This window comes from Cornus florida, unplaced genomic scaffold (genome assembly GCF_030987335.1).
Source record: "Cornus florida cultivar Cherokee Brave unplaced genomic scaffold, ASM3098733v1 CherokeeBrave_3.0.0_Hap2_Chr06, whole genome shotgun sequence".
Taxonomy (NCBI): domain Eukaryota; kingdom Viridiplantae; phylum Streptophyta; class Magnoliopsida; order Cornales; family Cornaceae; genus Cornus; species Cornus florida.
The window spans coordinates 41,213,664-41,223,086 of NW_026775576.1; the positions used below are offsets into that span (position 1 = coordinate 41,213,664).

The window sequence follows — 9,423 nt, forward strand, 5'->3', positions numbered from 1 at the left end:
CACCCAACAAATGGTTCTTTGAAGAACTTGTTGGATTAAGCTCAAAAGAAACTTTTGATCCTTTGTCTATGCAATCACAATCTTTGGGCTTCCATGCCCTTTCAAAGCAAGAATTTGAAATAACACTTTGAGAATGCAAGGTTGAAGATGATCCCTTTGAAGATTTGGTCTTACACAAAAGCTCACTTACTTGACATTGAAGATCATGACGTTTATCTACAACATTAACCTCTCCTTCATATTTGTCAAATGAATTGGGTGTGGGATTAAAGATATTCAACTTCACCTTCATGTGGCCAAATGAGATCTTCATTATCCCCGTCCTACAATTAATGTTGGCATTAGCGGTTGCCAAGAAAGGACGGCCAAGAATAACGAGAATTTGGCTCTTAGGATTGGGGACCGGTTCCGTGTCAATGACAACGAAATCAACGGGAAAGAAGAATTTATCAATCTTTATCAATACATCCTTAATTATACCCCTAGGCTTCTTAATGGATCGGTCGGCAAGTTGCAAAACTACCGACGTCGGTTTCAATTCACCTAGGCCCAATTTGACATAAACCGAGTATGGAAGAAGGTTAACACTTGCTCCTAAGTCAAGAAGTGCCCGATTAATGGTATGATCACCAATAATGCATGATGTAGTAGGTGAACCGGGGTCCTTAAACTTTGGTAAAGTATTATGTTGCAAAATTGAGCTTACTTGCTCGGTCAAAACCACTTTTCTTGGTGCTTGGCTCTTGTTCTTCCGTTTTTGGGTGCACAAGTCTTTCAAGAATTTGGCATAAGCCGGAATTTGCTTGATTGCATCCAGCAGTGGAAGATTAACTTTTACTTACCTACACATTTCCATAATTTCATTGGTTTTTGCCTTTTGCTTGTCTTTTGAAATGGATCCTTTTAAGGCATCCGGAAATGGGACTTTTGGTTCAAACACTTTTTTAGAATTTTCTTTAGAACTCTCTTCAACACAAAAAGTTTTCAAATCACTTTGTTTCAAATCATTTTTCAGCAAAACTTTTTCAATATCATTTTTCAAAACTTCTTTTTGAAACACATTTTTTAAGACTTTCTCATTCACAAGATCATGTATATGCAATGAAGGAGGAATGGGATGTGAAATGGGACAGATGACAACTTGAGGTTGCACCGGTTCACTCTCTTCATTGGACATTTCAACTTAATTGTCCACAATCCTACCACTCCGCAAGGTAGTCACCGCATTGACATGTTCAATGGTGTGGCCTTCCGATGAGGAATGGGTTTCCACAACACATTGTTGCTTAGGTGGGGCATTAATATGCATCTTTCCCTTCTCTTTTGCATTAAGAGTGCTTGCTATTTGCCCTACTTGGGTTTCTATCTTCACAATAAATTGAGAGTAAGAATAAAGCAATAGTGTATTAGCCTCTAAAGTGCCCAAAGCATTCAAAACTTTTTCTTCAAAGGCGGGACTTCTAGTATTTCCTTGGGAATAAGATTGGTTGGGAAAATGAGAATTAGCAAATTGATTTCCTTGTGATTGATAAGGTCTATAACCTTGAGATACTTGGTTTTGAAATGGTGGTGGAATGTACTTCCCTTGAAAACCGCCTTGGGAAGGGATTGAGCCCTCTCCTTGGTTTTTCCAAGAGAAATTCGGTTGATTCCTCCAACTTGGATTACAATGAGTACCATAAGGATTGTTCTCTTGGTTCACAAAAGTTGCATTGACTTGTTCATTAGGTTCATTTTGCACTTGTCCGTGAGGACAATGAGAAGTAGAATGAAGAACACTAGTACAAGTCATACATGTTTTATTTGATGCACGATGAGATTGGTTAGGGAAGGAAGATACTTGGTTCGCCGAATTTTGGTTAATAAAAAATTGATCAAACCTTTGAGATAAAGACTTCATTTCGGCACACATGCTCTCATTCTTGGATGATAATGTTCTATGCAAAGAATTTTCACTCATGCTCTCATAAAGACGTCACACGTCATCCTCATGCCTATCAATGTATGAGCCACCCATGGAAGCATCAACCATACCCTTATAATTGTCCGATAAGCTCTCAAAGAAATATTGAACTAATTGCCATTTGGGCATGTCATGATGTGGACACTTCCTAAGCAACTCATTGAAGCATTCCCATGCCTCATGAAACGTTTCTCCATCCCCATGTGAAAATTCTCGAATTGAGGTTCTCATGGCATTGGTCTTAGAAACCGGATTGTACTTCTTCAAGAACTGTTGTTGCATTTCTGCCCAAGAAGTGATTGAAAAAGGCCTAAGATTGTGAAACCAATACTTTGCCTTGTCTTTTAAGGTGAATGGAAAAAGTTTGAGTCTTAAAACCTCTTCTGGCATGTCCGTATATTTTACGGTGGAACATACTTCAAGAAACTCATCCAAATGCTTGTAAGGTTCTTCACTTGGAAGTCCATGATAGTTAGGAAGTATTTGAATGGTTTGTGGCTTAATTTCATAATGATGTGCTCTAAATGGAGGCAATTGGATGCATATAGGTGCATTATACTCATTAGGCACATAATGGTCTCTTGAAGCAAGAGGTGGATTAGCTACTTGAGGTGCAACATGAACACCTTGGTTTTGAATTCCTTGATTGATGATGGGAGGTTGTGGAGCATACATTGGCCTTGGCATTCCATATGGAGCTTGGCCTTGTTGTTGTGGTGGTTGGTGAATCTATGGCCTAGGCATGCCTAATGGTACTTGTATGTTCGCATTGTGCACATTAGGATGAAGAATACCTTGTTGGTCTATATGACCAAGGTCCTCAACATAATCATCATTATGGTTATCCATTGATAGATTGGTTCTATTTGAACTTCCTCTTCCCCTAGGATTTCTAACGATGGATTCAATATGCAAATCAAGAGGGACAAGAGTGGGTCTCAATAAACGACGTCCATGCATGCACAATGCAAAACACAACAAGCACAATGAATGACAAACACTATGCCTTCACAACAATGCAATTAGACTTCTTCCATAAACACTTAATTCATACGCCCGTGCTTTAACAACAATGATGCAAAGAACAATCAAAAATAAGCCTCCACACGGGCCGACGATTTAACAAAGGGATTGAGTAAAAAAAGTCTCATAGAGGTCCTTTAGCACTTCAACTCCAAATTTAAAGCTTAGCTTAGCAAAGTTTTTTAAAATTTTTAGCACTTTTCCTTGCTTTGCTTGAATACTCCTTTGCTTGCTTCCTCTCCAACAATGCACCTAGTCAAGTAAGAACAATACAATAAGTAACCAAAAAGAAAAATAAAAATAAAGTAAAGACACGATCAAAAGAGTACTAATCCTAATTGATTCCACAAATCCGACGTTGCCTAATCAAATCAATCCCCTGCAACAGCGCCAAAAACTATGGTCGTCGTCCTACCATAAGCTTCAGAGTGTGCATTAAGGCGAGGGTCAAGAGTTTTACATTTATAGAAGCCACTACTACCTTTCACTATAAACATAGCTAGGGCGAGTAGGGATCGTCCCAAGGGATTGTGAGGGTCGAGTGATTAAACAATTGGTTGGTTGGTTGATTAAACTAGAGAGCAACTAAATTAAACTAAATGATAACAAAAGAATGTAATTAAGAGCAAATAAGAGAGAGAAGAGTCTTGGGGTTTAGAGGTCACCACCAAGCAATGCATTTCTATACCTTTGACAAGTGACTAATGAGGGCAAATGGTGTGTTGCAATATTGGTGTGGGTGTGTGTGTTTGGTTGATTCAACAAGCAAGGATGGCTAGTTAAGCATGTATTGTCTAAACATCATGTGAAAGGCACAATATATCTAAGCAATGAAGCATATATTGTCTAAACAACATGTGAAAGGCACAATAGATCAAAACAAGTCATTAATCCTTTCATTAAGCTCACAATCCAAATACAACACAAGGTTAGAGACATATGCTACTTGCATTCAAAAGCATGGATCATCAAACAACAAGCATGGATTGTCCTCCCATTTCACACTACACTACAACTACACTACATCTACACTACTAACATGAAAATAAACTAAGGAAAAGGCACAATCCATCAAGGAATAAGTATGAACCATCAAGAAAATCACAAGAGCATTCCATTAAGCACTATGTTTTGACAATCTCTAAATCTATAGCATCAATACACATAAACATGCATCAATAACACAAAATCTAGAGACAAGCACATGAACATCTATTCTAACATACATAGACATATGGATAGAATGAAATGATCAATTGAAAGCATTTAACCACATAAATCATTGAACAATGAAGATCTATATATATCAAAGTGTCAAAACATTAATTACAACACTAATCCCTCAATAATACACAAGATTAAGATATAGAAAGCATACTTGGGGCTAACTCTAGCCCCAAGAGGATGTCTAGCCACTCATGGTGATGTTGCTCCAATCCTCAAGGGCTAACTCCATGGTTGAGATTTACTCCTTGGATGATGAAGAGTCTCCAATGGTGTCTCTAGCCTCCTCCTCTTTTCTTCTACACTAAAACTTGCCCTCTTTTGAGAATAATCCCTAGAATTGTATATCTCAAATGCTAAGTCTCCTCCTTAAAAGTGCATCATATTCCTTTTATAGGTAGGTCAAGTGACACACAAAATGAGCTGGGGTCGTGCAAAGAATACTCTCTAATGATTGTATAGAGGACGGATTAAACAAGCTGGCTTTTTAACTTTTTCGCACTGGAGGAAGTTCGATTGATCGAACCTTGGACTTGGATCGATCGAACTTGCTGAGATCTATCGAACTGAGGCTAAATCGATCCAACTGGTTAAGCTTTTTAGGAAAAGACAAATCCGAAATATTTTGGGAGATATTTTTGGGAAAAGGACAAAAGTGGTTAGTGGGTGGTACAGCTGTGGATAAGATCAATCATTTGAATAAGGACAAAAGTGTTCGATCGATCGAAGGGTGGTGTTGGATCGATCGAACTTTAGACTTTATGTTTTAGGTCAAGGTTTGGATCTATCTTGAAGTACTTCGATCGATCAGTGTTCGATCGATCAAACATTGAAGTTGGATCGATCGAACTTTGCTGCTTCCCACCTTTGGCTTCATTTGCTTCTTTCTTTCTCCACTTTGCTCCTTTCTTTGTTTAATCCCAGAATTACTTCAATTAAGCTCTTATTTGGCTGAGTTAGCTTATTTTCGAGATAAGTGCCTGAAAATAGAAATAATACGAAATCAATCTAAAACGGTAAAGTAAGATAGATAAAGGTACTAGAATACCTAAGCTTAAGGGGTTTAAATACGCATTTTTCAGTGCTCATCAAGCCCCGCTTCCTCCTCCTCCTTGGTTCAGCCCTCTTGGCCGAACCCTAGCTTCCTCTCTCGACTTCTCTTCTCTCCTCTCTGTTATTTCTCTTGGACTAATAAAACTCACTTAATAAACCTAACCTCCTCCTCTACAGACTTAAACATACATATATAGGCAATAATATATACCTACAACATAAAACCCTAATCCTAGCTTAACCCTAAGTCGGCTTATATAGAAAAGAGGAACAAATAATCCTACTTTAATAATATTAATACTACCCTTACATATGACGTATTTACATATAAATATAATCATTTATAAATATAATATAGTTATATCTATTTATATATAACTAAATCTCCTTATCATTATTAATTAGAATAATAATAATAATAATCACCTCCAGTACCCTTGGGTCCCACACCTTACACATGAAGGTCCATCCAAGTAATCCATGTGACACATTTATCTGGTCCACTACTACTATCCAAAACTAACTCCTTTTTAAAATAAAATGAAAATAAAACATAAAATAATATATCATTTAAGCCTAACAATTTAATTACAAATAAACCACACAATTGAACAAGCAATTAACACACAATTAAATCATAAAAATCAAATAAACAATTATTCAAATAAACAATTTGCCACATAAGCACATAGCCACATAATGAATTAAAAATACACATGAAATTAAAATTTAAATTCCACTTTTATCCTTTTGAAAACTAGGGGTATTACATTCTTCCCCCCTAATAAAAGGAATTCCGTCCTCAGAATTCACGAAACTCTGAATTATTTCCTTTAAAATTCATTTCTGTTCTCGTATGGACTCAACCTTTGTGTATAGGCTCCACCAAATTCCAATGCATTCAACAATAAACAAGGTTCCTATATTCAAGAAACACCATAAATGTACAACTCCTACGTTGTATCTAATAACGACTCAATCTTACCCAATACGTAGTTAAGGGTAACGATCCCTATTCCTCCAAGTTCCATAGGATAATCGCACAAAATTCCTATACATCCAGTGCTAACAATTTGGTAACGCTAATCTATATGCAATACCAAAAGCCAATGACGAATTTAACAAAGCAATTTTTTTAATTATGTTTTAGCAAATCAACCATGCCGTTATGAATAGATTTATTTATACTTGGGCAATTCAACCATGCCTCCTTAAGTATATTCATTTATACTTTGGTAAATCAACCATGCCGACAATTCAACCATGTCTTTGGCAAATCAACCATGCCTCCTTAAGTATATTTAGTTATACTTTGGAAAATAAACCATGCCTACAATTCAACCATGTACCGATTTTTAAACTTAACAATGAACTAAATCACACATAGTCATAGCATGCATATCATACAGATAACATTAGTTTAAAACCAAACCATCCAGATATACCAATTAAACATGTCATTACACCAACCGATTCATTAAAACATATATTCGATATCTTGATGAACCTTATAATCGTTTGAGTGCATTGAGAAGAATTGACAAATTTTTACATCTCATTTACTCCGACATCATTTATAGAACTTCTAATCCTCCTCCAGTACCTTAAGCTCTATCTGAATAAGGTAACACCTCCACTAAGACAAGCTTCAGTATTTGAAGTTGACTTCCGTAATTTCCTTGGTAAAAGCAAGTGTTATTATCATACAGGCTATAAATTAAACTAATTTCCCAACAACTATCCGAAAGTTTAATTATCATATCTGTTGTTAAGAGCATCCACTTCCATGTTACTTCCAACAGACGAACCTTAATGTAAAGTGTGAATCACCACTTCTATCCATCTAAGACGTTTTATGATCTGCTCTACTAATATAAACTGATTTCTTACCAGTTCAAAATAGACCAAATGAAGCTGATTTAATTTATCAGTCAACCAATATCCCATCCAGAATCCTGACCTTTGTAATAAAGCAGAAATCCCTCAACTAAATTCATAAAAATGCTTTATCATTTCCACTTCAGTATAGAAAATGGCTGCAAGGATCCAGTGATCTTTGGTGGTCCAGCTCGATTATCTAAGAAATATTAGAAATGGTGTCAAAATCACTATGTCCCTCCTCTTGCCTATCTTCCAAACTTCTGCTTCATATCGTGAAGCATTTTGTTTCCACTAGGATGAATAAAGAACTAAGAGTTGTGAACTTTAGTCCTTACATCCTCCTTCCCATTTGTCTACAGAAAGTTCCATCTAGTCTGGTACCACTAGCTTTCGTCTGCACCCATTGTTTAAATTGGAGCATCGTCAAAAGCGAACCCTGCAACTAAATCCATGCATCACTAATCAGTGATAAATTTACCGATAAAAAAAATCAACCGGTAATTCTTTTCATTGATAGTCAACTAGCTATGACTTTTCCACACACACCGTGCACCTCTTCCTTATTATAGGTGATCGGTCACATCATTCTGTCTTTGACACACCCTACTTCTTTAATATAAGTAAATGTCAATTTGACTCCTTGTCTCACTTCAAATGAATATGGAACTTTTTCCATCCTCCATATAGTCATCAATTCCCTAGCAATAGCTAATTGTCGCGACATATGACCTATATAAAAAAAAATTCATATTATTTATGCAAATGAAGAGACTTTGCTTCCTCCTTGATATGCAACCCTGGCAACTCCTTCTAATAACACACCTTTCTGAATAAAATTCTTGATTAAAAATAAACTGATGAAGATTTAATAGTCTACTATCCTCAATAGGTGTCATTCCAGTAAGTACCTAAATGAGTACTAAATCCTCCTTCTGCACCTCCGACACCTATGACAAAACATTGTAGTGTTACAGGGGTCTTTATTTACCATAACATAACGAATACCAAAGTATCAACAACCACCATTATCTAGGCGTTGTAAAAAGATACGAATCCAGACCTAGAGTAAAGTACGTCAAACTAATCGTACTAGATTATTTGACTCATAATGATGGTTTAACTATCCCATCCCAAATAACATACCATAATGACGCATGTCCAGGTCTAATAAATTGGCTAGAATTATGTATTTATACTAAATCAAATGACCACATGCTCACAATCCTAACGCACATAGCGTTATTACTCCATGTTATTAAAAACAGTAGTTGGCTGATTAAATACGTGTCCCCAACTAAACCATATTTATTATCCTGAATAATTTTCAAAAAATAAAACACGTATGATACACACAATAAAACAAAATTTAATCTTACTTAAGACATCGTTCTTTCTAGAAAAGCAAATCTCCTCTGAAATCAACTTGCAAAAATTGTTTTATAAAATCTCCTTTTATAGTTTCGTAGGTAATCATCCAACCTCGAAACATAATCTTTAAACATAGCTTAAAAGTACATCCATTTGCCTAAGCAAATACCAAAGGCTTAACCCACACCCTCCTTATACGCAAAATGCAAACCGTCTAACATGGCTTAAGAAAACAACTTAGAATGTCATAACATAATCCCCATACTTTCCTGAACGTGATATAAAATCATGTATTTCATTCTGCTAAGATCTCCATCAAATCTCCAAACTCCTAAAGAGTATTTTCTATCTACCTCTTTTATAGATGATACGAAAGTTTCATCTTTTTTTTTTTTATGTAGATTGATCCACACCAACTCTACTAGTATAATTCATTATACTACTATCGAATAAGATCACCCTCGCGCAATCATTCATCTTTAAGACTTAGTATCCTCTTTCTTGGATATGCTGAAATCTCCTCCATTAGAATCCTCTTTGGACTTCTACTCCTCACTTGTCTCCTTGTTGAGATCAACTGAAGTCATATTGGCCCCGATATGCGGTGACCTAACACCTACCCCTTAATCCTTCATTGGCTTATACTTTCTAAGCAATGCCATCCCCGGAACTAAACCGTCGATTCCTAATTCTGCTTTCTGGCAAAGAAATCGATAACGTACTCTTTTACTCCTTTGGGTCTTTATCGTTTTCGCCTTGGACCCCATCACCTTCCTAGTGCCAACCATTCTGTGATTAAAGAATATAATTGACATTAGCTCCTCCGAACGAACCGTAGATAGAATACAACGAATCCTAATATGGGCTCTAAGTTTTAAGAGACACAACGCGGAAGTCATATAATGAAAGAC

General features: G+C 36.3%; 1 pseudogene; it reads left to right on the forward strand.

Annotated features, from left to right (window-relative positions):
- The first annotated feature begins 2,090 nt into the window (after positions 1-2,090).
- On the forward strand, positions 2,091-2,189 carry LOC132315341 (small nucleolar RNA R71; annotated as a pseudogene).
- The last annotated feature ends 7,234 nt before the right edge of the window (positions 2,190-9,423 follow it).